Source organism: Eleutherodactylus coqui, chromosome 2 (assembly GCF_035609145.1).
Source record: "Eleutherodactylus coqui strain aEleCoq1 chromosome 2, aEleCoq1.hap1, whole genome shotgun sequence".
Taxonomy (NCBI): domain Eukaryota; kingdom Metazoa; phylum Chordata; class Amphibia; order Anura; family Eleutherodactylidae; genus Eleutherodactylus; species Eleutherodactylus coqui.
The window spans coordinates 266,721,208-266,739,664 of NC_089838.1; the positions used below are offsets into that span (position 1 = coordinate 266,721,208).

Consider the following 18,457-nt stretch of genomic DNA (forward strand, 5'->3'; position numbering starts at 1 on the left):
TGGCTCTATACCCCGTCATGTTCATCTCTCAGTGTGACGCAGACGGGACGATCCGGATGCCCTTACACGGGGCCACTATAAACAAGAGTGCCTCATACGGGCCTGGACAGATCCAGAGCTGCGTATCCCCCAGCGCGGTTTTATCGCTTTTCTACAGTATTTTGGCAGTAACTCTAATTGTCTAAAATACAAGCGTTTTACAGCAAATCTCAGAGGTTTAAATTAAAATGCACATCAAAAAGGCTGCCAAATACTGTGGAAACCGTAATACCGCCCTGTGAGAGTCCAGCTCAGAACATTTCGTGTAAGTGGGTGTCCAGCCGCTCTTATTTTAGGATACGTTCACACAAAGCGACAACTGCGGCATTTCCATGTCAAAATGACCACCATTAGTGCGGATCCGCAGCTGACTTCAGCCTGTACAACTCGCCAAATACTTCATGCTGCCAGACCCAAGAGTGCAGTACAGCCCAGCAACCACTAGTGAGCGCTACCGGTCAGGTGATGTGGAAGTTGCATCCCATGACCATTGGCGCTCAATAGCAGTTGTGCTCTTGTGGCTGGTAATGTAAAGTGTATGGAGGTGCGGGGATCGCCGTGCAGCTGATAGACGAATCTTAATCAAAATCCGCACCAACGCTGCAGGTTTTTTGGCGCTCTTTTTATGTTGAAAATGTGAACGTACCTTTTAACAGCTTAAAACCAATATTCTTCATGTCACCAACCTCCTGCGCTGATGCTTCTTGGGCGTCTCTCCCGCCTGCCCCCGTGGCTCCAGTGAAGTGTTGGCTCCGCTGAGGTCACTGCCGGATACTGACCGGCCATGGGTGAACAGAGATCGGCAAGGAATTCCTTCTGCTATTCTATAGCTCAGTAGCTCTTTGTAAATTGAGGTAGCTGGACAACCCCTTTAAGAAGAGCTTCGTTGTAACCAGTGCAGCTCCCATAGGTGTTGCCACCCATTTTCTCTAAACTTTGGAATAGCATAAAATAAATCTGGTTATTTGTATAGCACCAACTTATTCTGCAGCGCGCAATTGGTTCCCGCAGGAAAAAGTGGTTTTCCACAGCATGCTACGGACGGTATTTGCTGTGTATCTGCGGTGCGGGCGTCCTAATACCCAACAACCCCTTCAATCCAGCCATTTGTGACATTGTGAACCCAAATCATTTTTTTGCATTAACCCTTTCCTTAGTACAACATGTATGAAGGTTTACGGATTATTGTTTTGGCACCATTGTGGTCACACAAATGTTCATTGTTTATATTAATTCAATCAATCATGTTGTTACTGTTCTATTATTTTCTGCTTTCTATCATAACTAATATAATAAAATGTATCACATTAGGAGGAAAAATTTTTGGTGTAGCTTCTCTTGTTTTTTTTAAACCGTTAGGCCTCCCTCACACTGGCATGTGTGTACAGTAGTTAGCGCTGCCTTTTCAGCGCAGCAACAACGCTCCCATTCATTTCATGCGTCGCCTATTGAAATGAATGGGCAATGGTTTCAGTGCTGCGGAAAACGCCCCGGCTACACTACCAGTCCAAAAAAAAAAAAAAAAAAAATCAATCCTCGCCTTACAGGTGATGTAATTGTCCCCTCAAGACTTGTCAGCCGGCTGAGGATCCCCGCCTCCGGCAAGAGTTTGCTCTGATTGGCTGAGCGGCGCTGAGTGACAGCCTGCTCAGCCATTCATTGAAGCATCCAGCACTGGCTGTGATTGGGTGAGCAAGCTATCACTCAGCCAATCAGAGCAATCTCTTGCTGGAGGCGGCCCGGAGAGTCCCCGACAGCACTTTCAAGGCGAGTATGGATTTTTTTTTTTTTCAGCATCCAAGCCATGGCAGCGCTGCTGAAACCGTGCTGAATCTACAGTAAATGCAGTGTTGAAAAACACTGTATTTCTGCAGACGCCTGTGTGAGGGAGGCCTGAAGGACAGTTTTTTTATATTTGTTTTCTCTTCCTCGCTTTAAAAAAAAAAAAGCCTCAACTTATTTTTCTGTCAGCTAGCTGTCTTGTTGGTGACGGGTTGCATTTTTCAGTGGTACCATGTAATGGACTGAAAGGCTTTAAAAAATGTCTAAGGCCTCATGTCCACGAGGACAGATCCACAGCGGGTCACCCGCACGCGTGATCCGTGCCCCATAGGGATGCATTGGACCCTGAGGCGTGGATTGCATGTGCGGGAAAACACCCGCAGCATGCACCATTTTAGTGCGGGTCTCCCGCGGGGACGGCTCCCGCAGGCTTCTATTGAAGCCTATGGAGGCCGTCCGGATCCGCAGCGCACCCGCAGCTGAATTCCTGCTCTCCGGCACGGGAAAGCAGGAGTTAAAAAAAAGTGCACAGCACATCCACCGGGCTGAAGAAAAAAGATCTGGCCGCGACGGAGGAAAGATCCGCAGCGTCCGGACAGGTAAGTAAATCATCTTTTTAGGCCTCATGTCCGCGGGAAAGGAGGGACCCGCTGCGGGACTCTGCATGAAGAATCCACAGCGGGCCTGATGAGGCCTAAGTGCAATGAAATGGAAAACAATTTTGCCGTTTTTTTTGGGGGGGGGGGGGTTACTGCTTTCACAGAGGGCACACTGCAGCAGAAGTGACATAACTTTATTTCGTGGGTCAGTGGGTTACAGGAATACCAAACAGATTCACGTTTTTTGCTGCACTACCTTTAAAAAATAAAATCTGTTTTGGGAAGCTTTATCCTTCCCCCGATATTGGTTGTGTCAGGGCTCGTTTTTAGCGGGACAGTTTGTGGTTTCGATTGGTAGCATTTTGCAGTGCATGTGACGTTTGCATTGCTGTTATTACATTTTTTTTTTGGAAATAGGGTGACTCAAGAAAAAAAAATTCTGCCGCTGTATTTTTTTTTTTCCTGTTGACATAATTATTTTGAAAGAACAGACTTTTAGGCCTCTTTCACACGAGCGTCAGCGATATCGCGATTTTGTGACTTTTCAGCACTCTTGCCGGGATTTTCAGGGAAAGGGAATAAGCCCTAGCCGCATTAAAAAAAAACCTCACCTAACAGCCGCTGTCAGGTCCGCCGCACGACTCTGCAGCCTCAGCACTTGTTGGAAGTCTTCTGTCATCGCTTCCTGGATTGGAGGTTCAAAATTCCCACCTCCCGGAATCGTGGCTGTGATTGGCTGAGCCGCGGTGCTTGAGATCCAATCAAAGCCAGCGCTCGATGAACCATTATATGAATGGCTATTTTTGGTTCATCGAGCGCCGCGGCTCAGCCAATCACAGCCAGCGCTTCCTGGAGGTGGGGATGTTGAACCTCCAATCTAGGAAGCGATGACAGAAGACTTCAAACAAGTTCCAGAGCTGCAAAGGAGAAGTGCGGCGGACCTGGCAGCAGTGATGTACCTGTTTTTTGGGGCTAGGGGCGTATTTTAGGGCTTTTACAGTAGGATTTCCTACTGTGAAAGTTGCATCGCAATGCAGCACATAGAAAGGCTCCATAGGGAAATGGTCTACAAAACCTTGAAGATCGCTGCAATATTCAGCAAGCCACAAATTTTTTTCTCTCGCAATGTAGCAGCCTGTAAAACATCGCATGTGTGAAGGAACCCACAGGAAAGCATCGGCTTCACATACATGCGATTTGTAGCAATATCACATTGCGAAGAAACCGACTGTAAGTACTCTATAGGTTTGTTTTGATATTTCTTTTTAATTATGAACATAGGAAAAGGGAAACTTGGAACTTTAAGTATCCTTTATTTTTTTTAATTAAATAAATTATATAATTTTAAAAAAAAATTTTCATTTTTGTTTTCAACTTTTTTTTTTTTTTTTTTAAGTCCCCATTGGGGATTTGAACAATCGCTCATACCATATACTGCAATAGTTCAGTATTGCAGTACATGGCATTTCTACTGGCATTCTTTTAGGACACAGGCCTGTGTCCTAATAGGCAGAAATACATGGCAGCCCTGTGGGCTTTCACAAGATCTAGGACTGCAATGACAACCGAAAGACACCTTACGATCTCAAAAGGACCCCCAAACGCGGACATTTAAATGCCATTGTCAGGCTACAGCAGTATATAAAGGGGTAACAGCCAAGGCCGATGTGGGCGGGTGTAACTGTCAAAGACAGCTGGTACCCGCCGTACATATACCAAAATCTGCAACATGTGAACATACCCTCATAGGACAGCACAGGATTTTTGTGGACTCCCGTTTGCGCTATACTATTACTACAAAGGCTGCCAACGGTTAAAGGGATTCTCCAGGACTTTTTCTATTGGATGACTTATTCTTAGGATAGCACATCATTAGTTGATTGGTGGAGGGCCACTGCTTGGGATCCCATTTAATTCAATGGGAGTTGTGCCTTCAGTACCAAACCGGGCTGCTGCAACGTTGACAGCCCTATCCGCTTCCAGCGCTGTCCAGACTGACAGTGATGGCAGTAATCAGCTGATCGATGGGAATCCTGAGCTGTGGACCCCCGCCAATCATCTACTGATGACCTAAGGATAGAGCATCAATAGTAAAAGTCCTCGATGACCCCTTTAATGGTTATATTCACCACTACAATTATTAATTTTTTTTACTATTGTCCCAATGCATCTAAAATAAATCACATAACAATTGTGCAAAAGGTTTTAAATAATTTTCTATTTTCCGTCTTTTTTAACGGATCCATTTTAAACCGGATAGTTTCTATCAGTTTGTTTCCACTTACATCAGTTTTCTACGGATACATTTTTACCCTTTTGTCCCAGCTTCTGCGCACGCCTATTAAAAAACTGATCCATTACACGGAACCAAACAAAAGCCTTTGGCCCAATGCCCACGGACGGATGATCGCGGCGGAATTCGCAGTCAGAGGCCCGTAGCGAACTTCGCTGCAATGTCCGTCCATAGACATGTTGTGCTACACGATTCTTCCCTGCCCACCAGCGGAAATAGACTGCGAGGGAGAACCGCAGCATGTCCTATCCTGTGCGAAAAATTGCACGGACGGCATCGTTTCCCCCCCCCCAAAAATCAATCTGAAATCAAACCGAACGGAATTGAATTTGCTTTGCAGCTTTTTTGATGGAAATGCAAAACGGAAGTCAAAACCGGGTTACGTGAAGAAGCCGCACAGCCCGCAGGGTTACAATCCACAACGCAGGTCAATGTACGCGGCGGATATTTCTTTCGCAGCCCGTTGACTTCATCCGCCCCGCTGCTTCGGTAAAATACTGCCGGTATTCTGCGGCAAATTCCACTGCAGAAAATCTGCAACATTTGCGCTGTGTAAATATACTTGTAAAAGGATGTTTTCTGAACCTAACATTTTTTTATCATTATTGCTTGCGCTCATTTGCCACCCCACACACCTCGCGTCGGCTCGTTAGGCCGGGTTGGCACGCAGGTTCACAACTATAGGAGGTTGAATCATATCTCCTGAAGGAAACGGCCAACATCTCACCCCCCCCCCCCACCCCACCCCCGAGTGTTACATTATGGTGGCGTCACCTAGAAACAAACAGGACTGGATGACGACCTGCGGACCCGAGCGGATGTGACGTCGGCAACAGGTAATAATAGCCACATAGTTTCACATAAGCATACATTACGAGTCACTCTATGGAAGTACTGATGGCACATAGTTTATATGGCAAGGGAGACCCCTTTAAAGGGGTTATCACGGACTTTTCGTATTAAGCAGTGGGGGTCCGCCAATCGAGATACCAGCTGATCACCAGGGCCGCTGTTAGCGAAGACAGCGCTGTTCATATTGTAGCAGCCTGGTTTGGTACTGCAGGCACAACTCCCATTACATTCAATGGGAGCTGTGCCTTTAGTACCAACTCAGGCTGCTGAAATGTTGACAGCGGGCCTTGCAATCAGCCGGCTCATAAGGGTCTTAAAATGCTGGACCCCCGCTGATCAACTATGGATGACCCATCCTGAGGTTAGCTCATCAAAAGTAACCTCCCAGACAACCCCTTTAATGGTATAAACTTTACTATATGGCACAGAGATCCCCTTTAAAGAGATCCCGTCACCTTTGACCCTCACTAACTATATAACGGGGAACGGTGATTCATACCGGGCACCCTATTCCAGCGCTGTGCCCTCTCGGTAGAGCCAGCTGAGAACAGTCACACCGTGCGTACCCTGCCACTTTGTGGGGACACCGCGCTGGAACGGGGCAAACCCACGGCACAGCGCCCCGCTCCGTCACCTTTAACCCCATAACGCAGTTTACGGCGCACAAGGGATGACAGGTTTCCTTTTCTAAGCTCCTGTAATTGGGGGAGCAGCAGCGCCCCCTGCAGTCAGCTACGGTCCAATCTAAAAACAAGTTGTCCCCACTGTACCACTCGCCAGTATATCCTATTAGCGGATACCCAGTAATGCTGGGCGATGGGGAGGAGATACGTCACCGCCGCCAGCAGACACGGATACCATCACCATCGGCAGCCGGCACTCCGCTGGGGCATCCATGGCAGAGATTACAAGTCAACAGGTCCACTTAAAGGGGTGTTTGGGTCATTCGTGATCCCCGCCAATCAGCTGGCCCTCCGCTGTCAGCGCAGCACGCTCGGACGCCATTATCGCCGCAGGGACGGACGCCATCATCAATGGTCAGAGCAATAGACAGCATTAAAATCAATGCCAACTATCACATGTCCGGCGCCTTGTTGTGGTCCGAGCGGACGCGTAACGGAAGGCGTCGCTCCTAATGATTCTGATGGGAATGAAGGTGCCTTTCCACGCCAGATCCCGATCGCCGGCGATGTCGTCCGACCATCTGCGGCGCTGACAGCGAGCGGAGAGAACCACAAGTGGTGGAACCCACTGATTAATTATGGAGGCTCGTCAATAGGAAACCCCCCTTCTAACGGTTGAGTAAGGAGCACCTACCTCCAGGTAAGTACACGGCCAATGCATTCCTATGGAGGCCACACAGTTTCGGGGGCCATTGGTATCCACTATGGGATGTGGTAGTAAATACTATGGGATGTGGTGATGGAAGCACACACGTGACCCCTCGGTGTACATACATGTACATGCCAGTCCCCGGCGGCGGCGGAGGACGACATATCTGCACACACCGACCATTCCCGGGCCTCTCTCTCTCCCAGAGGCCTCTCCCCCATCCATGGCCTCTATTGATTCCTACCTGGAGTATCCCGGCGGCCTCCGGGTGATAAGCGCCGAGAGCACAGGGTGTTACTGTAATGTCCTCAGCCTCCCCGGGGCCGGTGTCCTCCGTATCTCCGGACCGCAGCAGCTAAATCCCGGGCGCCATTTCCCGCCGACCGAGGGAACGCAGGACCCGGATACAACGCAGTGCGCATGCGCGGGCTGGCTGTGAGGAGAGGAGGGGGGGGGAGGAGGGAATGTGGCGGGAGGAGGGAGCTGTGTACAGTGTGAGGGGAGGATGGACGACAATACTCTGCCTCCTACCAGCACCTGTGGGAAGTCTACAACGGGTTCCTGGGTGCCACAGGGCGAATGCTCTGCCTAATTTGGCACCAGGTTATCATGGCACATGCTGCCTGACTGGCATCATGGTGTCTGCAGGGCACCTTATTGTTCTGCCTTCACAAGATGTAGTGAGATGTGGAAAACACAGAATAAACAATGTTTTTATTAAGACCTGACTGCTTACTGGCATCCTACAACGATTCTGATACGCCGCCGTGTACGTAGTAATGTACATAAAACATAATAACGTGTCTTGTAAAAGAAATAGTAAAATTCAATAAAAACAAATAAAAATATAATAAAATTAATGAGCGGTATCACATCTGCCTCGGGGAGCAGGGAGGGGGGATCCCCATGGCCGAACGGTCCCACCTAACAGCGTCAGACAGACCCATTGGATATAGTGGGGTCCGCTCGCTTTCCAACCAGCTGCCCGGCTTTGGATGGAAGAAAAATCGCTGTATGCCCGGATGTCCGCTCGGACCGCAACAAGGCGCCGGAAATGTGATAGTTGGCATTGATTTTAATGCTGTCAATTGCTCTGACCATTGATGATGGCATCCGTCCCTGCGGTGATAATGGCGTCCGTGCGTGCTGCGCTGACAGCGGAGGGCCAGCTGATTGGCGGGGATCACGAATGACCCAAACACCCCTTTAAGTGGACCTGTTGACTTGTAATCTCTGCCATGGATGCCCCAGCGGAGTACCGGCTGCCGATGGTGATGGTATCCGTGTCTGCTGGCGGCGGTGACGTATCTCCTCCCCATCGCCCAGCATTACTGGGTATCCGCTAATAGGATATACTGGCGAGTGGTACAGTGGGGACAACTTGTTTTTAGATTGGACCGTAGCTGACTGCGGGGGGCGCTGCTCCCCCAATCACAGGGGCCTTAGAAAAGTTTATACATTTAAAGGAAACTTGTCATCTGTTGAGCGCCATAAACTGCATTATGGGGTCAAAGGTGACAGAGCGGGGCGCTGCGCCGCGGGGTTCGCCCCGTTCCAGCGCGGTGTCCCCACAAAGTGGCTGGGTACGCACGGTGTGACTGTTCTCAGCTGGCTCTCCCGCGAGGGCACAGCGCTGGAACGGGATGCCTGGTATGAAACACCCACTCCCCGTTATATAGTTAGTGAGGGTCAAAGGTGACGACAGGATCTCTTTAAAGGGGATCTCTGTGCCATATATTGAAGTTTATACCATTAAAGGGGTTGTCTGGGAGGTCACTTTTGATGAGCTACCCTCAGGATGGGTCATCCATAGTTGATCAGCGGGGTCCAGCATTTTAAGACCCTTACGAGCCGGCTGATTGCAAGGCCCGCTGTCAACATTTCAGCCATTAGGGAGTTGGGAAGGAATTTTTTCCCAAAAGGGCTAATTGGCTCCTGCCTCTTGGGGTTTTTTGCCTTCCTCTGGATCAACAAAACAGGAGGCTAGACAGGCTGGACTAGATGGGCATTGTCTTCATTCAGCCTTACGAACTATGTTACTATGTATTTATTTTTAGCCGTATCTGCGATTGGATCTCCAGTCGTAGGTTTTGGCGCAGATGTGAAATCCGCAGTCAAAAGCAAATTTTATGGCAGAATTGTCTACTGTGGACTCAGGCCGGCTTCACATAAACGTGAGCGCAATTGCGCGCATCCGAGTGCAACATATTTGCACTGAACGAGGCATTTTTGCACACGATTCAACGTAATTTGCTGTACTTTTTCTGCCCACAGGATTTTGCACGCAACAAACAAAACCACACCAACTGAAATGGCTAATTAGTTCCAGATGTGTTCTTTTTCCAGCAGAATTAGGTAATTTCACATGGGTGATCGCGATATCGCCACAAGAAAATCGCATCAAGATCGCGTCTTTGTTCAGGCAATTTTTGAGCGGCTGCTTTTTCTCACAAAAACATCGCTGACACCTGCCATAGTCTTGCAAGAAAGACAATAGGACGCATCGCACAAAAATCGCAAGTTCGTGCACTGCGATGCAATAAAACGAAGGCTCCATAGGAAAACGTGGGCGATAAAAAAAAAAAGAGCAAAACGGAGAAAGATAGTGTGGTACGAGGACTTACAAGTTGTTGCTTCCCTGTTATCAGCCCGAAGGCTGAATCATATTATATATTGCTCTGTTTATTCTACTGTATACTAATTTGAGCCTTACTAGTTTCCCTTCCACTTGAAACGTAGCTGTCTGTACATGCAGTCTGCTTTGCTGTGTATCTAATCTTTTCCTGTGTGATACTAGTTGTAGCTAAGATACACTGCGTAACCAGATACCAGGAACCGAGAATTCACCCACTAACCACCCTCCCTCTCCTAAAACTGTTTAAAGTGAAAGTAAAAACATATTTCCAGGTCTTTGCGTAAAGATGAACCAATAAGTATTAGCTTTTAATAAGCCTGCCTACCTTATATAAAACTGTCGTATGTGATCTAATAAGGTGTTCAGAGATTTGCGAACGCAGGGTTCCCTCTGACTAAATTGTGTAGACACAAATCTGTGTTCACTTCCTACATCCCTGGTGTCTTGGCAGATGTCGCATGGTATATCAAATGGGGGCTCGTCCGGGATATCTGATGGAGACTGCATTTTTGCATCTGCTCTTGTCTGCAAGCCAGGACAGAGAGCCCGCCCAGTAGTTTTCTCTGGGACCAATGGAACACTCTCCGAGCCTGCTGTGTCTAAACCTTCAGACTAGAGATGAGCGAACGTACTCGGTTCGGGTGTTTTTGGACTCGAGCATCGCTTTTTCCGAGTAACTGACTACTCGGACGAAAAGATTCAGGGGGTGCGCGGGGGGCTGCAGAGGGGAGTGGGGGGGGGGTAGCAGTGAGGAACAGGAGGGGGCTCTCCCCCCCCCCACTCCCCTCTGCAACCCCCCGCGCACCCCCTGAATCTTTTCGTCCAAATAGTCAGTTACTTGGAAAAAGCGGTGCTCGAGTCCAAAAACACCCGAACCGAGTACATTCGCTCATCTCTATTTCAGACCAAGTAATTGGAACCCAAAGGGCTATGGAACTGGATGGTATATGGGGAAGTTTTGAAATCAGCTGAAAAGGTAAGAACCCAGGTTCTGAGATACATTTTGAAGATGTGAAGTAATATGTTTTGTGATTGTGAGAGGATATGCCCTGTCGAGTAGATGTTAGCGATTAGTCTGAGACAATCGCAGGTAAATGACCTATTCCGTAGGGATAGAAGAGGATTTTGGATCCAAAAGCCTAGACCGACCTCAGTAGCTTGATGGGATTTTTCAAGTGAAGATGTCTTGTCTTTAAGTATAGCGTGGTTAACAGTCCAGCGGGGTAAAAAAACGTTGTAAAACTCGACGATTGTTTTCATTGCATAGGGAAAATAATACCAACCAAGTATGGGCAGTGCGATCTCACAATCATCAGTTGAATGCATGCTAAAAAACTTCAGTAAGCTATATTGTAAGGTTAGTAATGTAAAAGTGGACAACAAAAGGTTAAAGTATTTGTGTGAAATAGAATGGCCGAAGCTATTCCCAACTTGGCCAACAGAGGGCAGTTTTGATTTAGAATTACTTGAACAGATTGAAATTTTGGATTGCATGTTTTTGTATGTTCGATATTGATTGTTCCAATTAAAGTACTGTGTATTGAGATCGTATATGCAAAGGAATGTCGCATAATGATGGTAAAGAATAGTGGAATTGGGCGCACCCAAAGAAAAGAAAAATATTTCCTAGACAAAGAGAAGAGGAAATAGGGCAGGAATTGTGTTGCCGCCCAGTGGAAGGGACTTGTTATTTGTATAGCGCCAACTTATTCCACAGCACTTTTAGGTAATATATTTATTATTTTCCCCCAGCAAGCTGGGTACTCATTTTACCAACCTCGGTAAGATGGAAGGCTGAGTCAACCTTGAGCCGGCTACCTGAAACATGCAGAGATTGAACTCGCAACCTTCAGGTCATGAGCGAGAGCCTAGGACTGCATACTGCTGCCATAACACTCTGCGCCACACGAGGAATTCTGTATAGAAAGGACCACTCGCTCTTGTCACTGCCCCCTTGATATATGCTTCACTCACTTCTGAGGTGCGGCCAGGAGGTAAAACAAAAAAAGGGGGAGACATTAGGCTGTATTGCTGGATTTCTGGTTCTATGAAGTTCCAGGAGACAAAAAAAATGCCACAAGTGGGGGATAATTGAGCTGGCTGGATATATCAGACTCTCTAACAAGAGGAATCTCGTCTCCTAGCACCCCGGTTTGTGTGCATTTGTGTTCTGGGTGTCGGGCCGTACATTTGGCGTATAATTAGCCCTGTTCTGTGTGTTATGCATTCCTTTTTGTGTTGGTGTGTGCTGTGTCCTGTCCTGCTAGGGACTGCTTATCACCTAGGGCTAGCTAGGTCCTTAGGTTCCCGCGTGGGATTGTTCCTATTGAGACAATTGCCACGCATGCAGTCAGGTTTCATGTTGAAGTTGTCTTGTGAGTACCTGTGACTATGTATCTGTTTCATCTTATTTTTTGTGTTATTCCCCTATCCCACATAGGGTCAGCTAGTGGTCGAGCTACGTGGTCAGGTCCGTCCTTGTCAGGATGACTAACCTGCTGTGTAGGCAGGTCCCCTACCTGGCTAAAATTCATTAGGGAAAGTGTGTTTCCTTGTTGCGGTTGTCTTTATTATGTTGTACTGTTTGGTGTGCAGTAGCATAGTGTTTCAGGTTACTGACCCAGCAGGCATGATGGAAGGGTTCACACCACTGGGAATACACCCCCTTAGGATCCTCCACAGGTTTAACAAAATCTAAGAATGCCAAGCCCATAACTCCCTTCAGGAAACTATTAGGGTAGATAGATATACTATTTTTCTATATATCCCCTTATACCAGTTCCGAGCTTCTGAACTGAAAAATCAGCACTCTCCTTCTCTAAAAAACTACAGAAAATGACGGAATTGTTGGAAAGTATCAGGAGTCCTCACAAGCTCACTAAAGGGGATTGTCAACACCTTCTTCGTTCTCTGTTTAGTATTGAAGAATGTAGCTGTATTTTGACACAAGTTTTGGGGAGTACCTGACAGGGCTTAATCCTACATGATATAGCAAATGCTGCCACTCATATAGCTGCCATATATCCTGATGTCGACCCGAACTGCGATGCTAATAGTAACATTAGAAGAAAGTTACAGGAGCAGGAAGGTTTTGCAGGAGACAAAGGACTGTTAAAAATTGAAAAGAAGGTGGACTTACTGGCTACAGCAATTCAGTCATGACAGCCCCCACCCCCGTACAACGCACAAAACGACCCACCTCCTTCATACTACAGAAGGTCGTGCCCCAAGACCGCCCCCTTGATAGAGACAAATGCAGAAAGTGCAGGAAGCATGGTCACTGCAGTAGACACTGGCCTCTCACCTCCTCTGCTTATACAGGAAGACAAGGAGGAAGGGGCCAGGCCGAAAATGGCCACTACCTGAGACGAGCACTTGGCAAAGCCACTCAGGCCCCGACAACCTTCATCTTGTTCTGCTTCTATTTTTCTGCTGTACGAAGAGAATTCCGAATGAGGGCAACCAGGTTCCTATTTACTGGGCCCCCAGGAACCTATGGTCAGAGTAAATGTATGGTGTCATTTTGTGAACTTCTGTATAACCCGATAACTAGCATCTCTTTCGCGCAGGACAGCCCAGATTGTGGGAGCTACTGGACAAGGTGGGAAGCATCATTTTATTGTACCACGGCCGTGCACCTCAGGAGACAGAGAAGTCACTCATCAATTCCTGTATCTACCGGACTGTCCAATGCCACTATTGGAATGGGATATGATGAGAAAACTACAGGCCCAAGTGTCCTTTGAACCGGATGTTCAGATGCCTTTACAACTTGGAAAAGATGTTCCAACTCCCGCCCACAGTACCTCAAGAGGAAGAATGGAGATTGTTTGCTGTCATTCATAAGGCAGATCACTTAAGCCCCACCTTGGACCTAGTAATGAAACAACAAGGAGTATGGCGGAAGCTAAGCCATCAAGACTCACTCAGAATATACCCCCCATTCACAGTACAGCTGAAACCAGGGGCACAACCTTTGTCTATCAAGCAATACTGCTTACCATCTGCTGCCCGCCATGGCATTGCACTGCAGCTGGAGAAGTTTGTGAAGTACGGTAACCTGAGGAGATGCCAGTCACACTGAAAGACCCCCCCCCCCCCCCCCCTCTTGGCTGTAAGAAAGTCTGGAACAACAGGATCTCATAGCGGTAAATCGAGCTGTGGTTACTTTGCATCAGAAAGGGCCCAACCCGTACATCCTGCTCGGACCGATACCAGGGGAAGCAACTTCCTTTACTGTGCTGGACTTGGAAGATGCTTTCTTCACCATCAGGCTGACAGAGGACAGCCAGCTCATCTTTGCCTTCCAATGGGAAGACCCAAGAACTGGAGAAAAGTACAGTTTGCCCCAAGGGTTCAAAAACTCACCTACACTCTCCGGAGAAGCTCTTGCTACTGACCTAAGGAAACTCTTTCTCTCCCTTTCCAGCCCAGTCCTGTATTGCTAGAATATTTGGAGGACCTCCTCATAACCACATCTACCTCTGAATGATGTCTGCTGAACACTGAGACAATGTTTTGTCATCTCTATGAAGCCAGATACAAAGTCTCAAGGAAAAAAACTCAGATCTGCCAAGCAACTGTCAAATACTTGAGATTTCATATCTTACAAGGGAAGAGATAACTGGGAGTTGAAAAGAAAGTAGGCTGTCTACAATATCCTTGTACTAACTACCATAAGTAGTCAGAGAATTCCTTGGAGCTGCCACATTCTGCAAAATATGCATACGCGGCTTTGCTAAAATGACCAAACCCCTTTATGAAGTCACAAAGGGAGGTGAAGATGCCCCTTTCTGCTGGGAGCAGGAACATACAAGGGCCTATGACAATATCAAGCAAGCGCTCCTAAAAGCACCCGCACTGGCCTTGGCTAATCTGGAGAAACCATTTATTCTGTATGTTCATGAGAAGAAGGGACTGGCGATCGTTGTTCTCACCCAGATAATAGGATCATGGCATCGACTGGTTGCCCACCTCTCCAAACAACTTGACAATGTGGCCATGGGATGGCCTCCCTGGCTGAGTGCGCTGACAGCAACAGTGGCCTTGGTTACAGAGGCTGACAAGCTTACCCTGGATCAAGATGTCACAGTACGGATACCCCATTCTGTCCTCTGATGGATGCCAAAGGTCACCAATGGCTGACAAATGTTCGCATGACTAGGTACCAATGCTTCCTATGTGAAAACCCAAGACTGAAGTTGGAAGTATGCACCACTCTAAATCCAGCAACCCTGTTGACCACTAGAACTGGAACCCCTGAAGATAACTGCTGGGAGGTGATGGACTAAGTCTTTAGCATCCATCCTGATCTACGGGACCCACCTCTTGAAGCTTCTGATGTCAAATAGTACACAGATGCTGGATATGCAGTGGTCACCTTACAGACTACCATAGAATCAAAACCGCTGCCCAAAGGAACTTCACTTCAAAAAGCAGAACCTATTGCATTTATCAGAGCCCTACAGCTGGCAGCTGGGGTGAAAGTCAATATCTTCATTGACTCAACGTATGCCTTCCTCAATCTCCATGTTCATGGGGCCCTGTACCAAGAAAAGGGTTTGATCACTTCAGCGGGTCAAGAAGTAAAGCACGCTCTTCTCATTCTGGAACTCTCATAAGAGGCGTTTGTCATTCACTGTAAAAGGAAAATAGGAGGGAGACTTACTCATTGTACAGGGAAACAGAGACGTAGATGCTGATGCCAAGCAAATCCACCACTATGGAAAATCTAATCCAAGATGTGCTGTACATCCCAAGACGTACCAGGTGAGCACCAGAAAATGTGCCATTTGCACTAAAAATGATCCCAAAATCCTTTAAAGATTCTAGGGATACAATCTTTTGGAGCAGCTCTCTTTCAAGATGTACTAGTGGACTTTACTCAAAATGCCTACAGCTGACGGATGGCAGTATCTCCTGGTCTTTGTCTGCACATACAGGGGGGTGGGTGGAGGCCTACACCACTAGGACTGAGAAATCAACTGAAGTGGGCAGAGCACTACTAAGAGACATAATTCCAAGACACAGCCTACCGCTGTGAGACAACGGACCAGCCTTTGCTGTAGAGATTATACAAGCGTTAGCCAGTTGCCTCAAGATCAGATGGAGATTGCACTATCTACAAACCTCAAGAGCTCAGGAAAGGCTGAGCAAATGAACCGGACTTTAAAACTTGCCTTAGGGAAGCTCTGGCAGGAGATTCACCTAAAAGGGCCACAAGTACTACCCATTGCTCTGCTCATAATCAGATCTGCCCCCTCCAAAAGAACTGCCTATTCTCCATTTGAGATGGTGTAGGGTAGGTCTAGACCAGTAATGTTGGGGATTAGAACAGACAACAAAATAGTGGGAGAAATGATAAATCACCAGCAGATGCTTGCTCTGGGTAAGACCATGGCAACCATCGCCAAAAGAGCAGGAAAAAGGTTACCTGTTTGTTTGAATACTCCTGTGCAAAAGTGACCAATATGTCTGGATACTGCTGTGTACTTTTTCTTCCAGGGGAAAAAGTCTGGGTGAAAAATTGGTGCCAGAGGCCTCTCAAACCAAGGTGGAAGTGTCTATACACTGTTATCCTATCTACCCCAACTGCTGTTAAAGTTGCTGAGATGGGACCTTGAATCCACCATACTAGAGTCAAAGTGACCTACACTGACCGTACCTGCTTACCACACCCTACGGATCCCCTGAAGCTCACCATAAAAAAACCTCCAGAAATGCCTTGGACCAGACAAAGACCCTGCCCCCTACTGAAAGCCTGGAAAGTGGGGAGGCACCTGCTGACAGCGTTTTCTTCACAGAGACAGTGGTCTTTGTACAGACACAGTGTTTTTCCCTGAAGCACCTAGGAGAGGGGAGAGCTAGAGCTGCAAGACAACAAGAACATACTAAAGATTGTGTTTTGGGGGGGGGGGGGGGGGGATTACATTATACAGGAAATTTGGACTTATGCCAGTAATTGTGATAAATGTATGCAAGAAGTGAGAACAGGTACACACATCACAAGACCATTAGTGTACCATACTTACTACACGGGTAAGGGGAGACAAGTGGGAGGTTGCATATATAATAAGTAAGTCCACTTATTATATGTGTGAACAAGGTTCACACATCATATGCTATATTCCAGTATATCCTCCCTCTAAAACATGGATAGACACTGATTCAGCACGGGATGCACAGGCTATGCACAAGTCTATGGGGGTATAAAGCCCTAAATTAGGATGATAGGCTATAAGCAAGCGATAGCTATCAAAAGGGAGGAAAATGTGGTACTAGGACTTATAAGCTATTGTTTCTCTGTTATCAGCCCGAAGACTGAAGCATATTCTATATTGTTCTGTTTATTCTACTGTACATTAGTTTTAGCCTTATTAGCTTAGTTTCTCTTTGAAATGTAGTTGTCTGTACATGCAGTCTGCTTTGCTGTGTATCATAATCTTTTCCTGTGTGATACTAGTTATAGCTAAGATACACTATGTAGTCAGATACCAGGAACCTGGAATTCACCCACTAACCCGCCTCCCTTTCCTAAAACTGGCTAAAGTGAAAGTAAAAACATACGTCTGGATCTTCGTGCCAAGATGAACCATAAGTGTTCGCTTTTAATAAGCCTGCCTACTTGATGTATAAACGGTCGTATGTGATGTAATAAGGTAGTCAGAGATTTGCGAACACAGGGTTCCCTCTGACTAAATTGTGTAGACACAAATAAATCTATGTTTACTTCCTAGGTCCTGGGTGTCTTGCCAGATTCCCTCATCGCACATCAAAAGGACATGCTGTGATTTTTTTTTTTCCCTCACGCAACATCGCATGAGTGAAACATTGCAAAGGTGAAGGAAACCATTGAAAAGCATGGGATTTCACATGCTCTCACGGTGCATGATTTTATCGCCTGTGTGAAACCAGCCTTACACAGTATTTCACATATCTCCTTGCATTTTGCAAAACCGTTGACTTATATGGGGTCCTTTGGTACACAAATACGTGGAAAAATGGAAGATATTCTATTTTTTCCCCCTACAACTGAAATGCATGCGGTAAATACGGAAATGTGAATGCATCCATTTAAATCAATGGATTCTATGCTCTGTGTATAAATTTTGCACACCCAAATACGCCCCGTGTGAAGCCGCCCTTAGAGCTCAACACTTGGCCTAAAGGGCCTAGAAAATTGCAGTGGCCATCTTGGACAGCCAAAAACAGGACGCAGAATTGGCAGATTGGAGAGACATTGCCAGAAAAGAATAAGAGAGAAAGTAATAAATATACCCTCCTCCCTTCAGGTCCGGGTCAGACTTTAAACTTGAAACTGAAGGTTGCTTTCTTAAAAGAGTAAATAAAAATTAGCAGCCACAGCAGAAGCAAATTTTGTGGCAGAGTTGTATTCTGCGCACTAAGAGCCCAGATCCTGACTTCGTGGATACTGTGGCAGGCTTATCCTTTGTAAAACACTGAACACCATAAGGAAGCCAGTACAACATGACCTCCAGCACTCAGCTTCAAGAAAGTAACTTTTTATTCAAACATTTTAAAACCATATTACACGTTTCAAACTACAGAGAGTTCTCAGTCACAGCATAGTTTGTACAGCATATAGCTTGAAACGTGTAAGCAGGTTTACAGCTGGTGGCAGATGCAGTTTTAAAATATGTTTAAATAGAGAGTTACTTTTATGAAGAGGAGTGCTGGAGTTCATGTGGAACTTGCTTCCTTTTGGGTGTTCATAGGCACTTAGAGCTCAACATGTTGCCTAAAGGCGTAATTAGAAGCTCTTGGGCCCTGATGCAAAATTTGTAACAGGCCCCCTACCTACCATATTCTATTTATAAAATACTTGTGTCTTCTTATGTGATGGGGGACCTTTGGGCACCCTAAGGCTCCAAGGCCCGGTAGTGACTGCTACTCGTGCACCTCCTA

At 46.8% G+C, this 18,457-nt stretch overlaps 1 protein-coding gene across 1 annotated transcript in view; it reads right to left on the reverse strand.

Moving 5' to 3' along the window:
* Positions 1 to 7,314, reverse strand: part of CTDSPL2 (CTD small phosphatase like 2) — a 38,714-nt gene extending 31,400 nt beyond the window's left edge. The window contains exon 1 of the mRNA XM_066592977.1: positions 7,142 to 7,314. The gene's annotated coding sequence lies outside the window, so the exon portion shown is untranslated. The remainder of the gene's footprint in view (positions 1 to 7,141) is intronic.
* Positions 7,315 to 18,457: the final 11,143 nt, after the last annotated feature.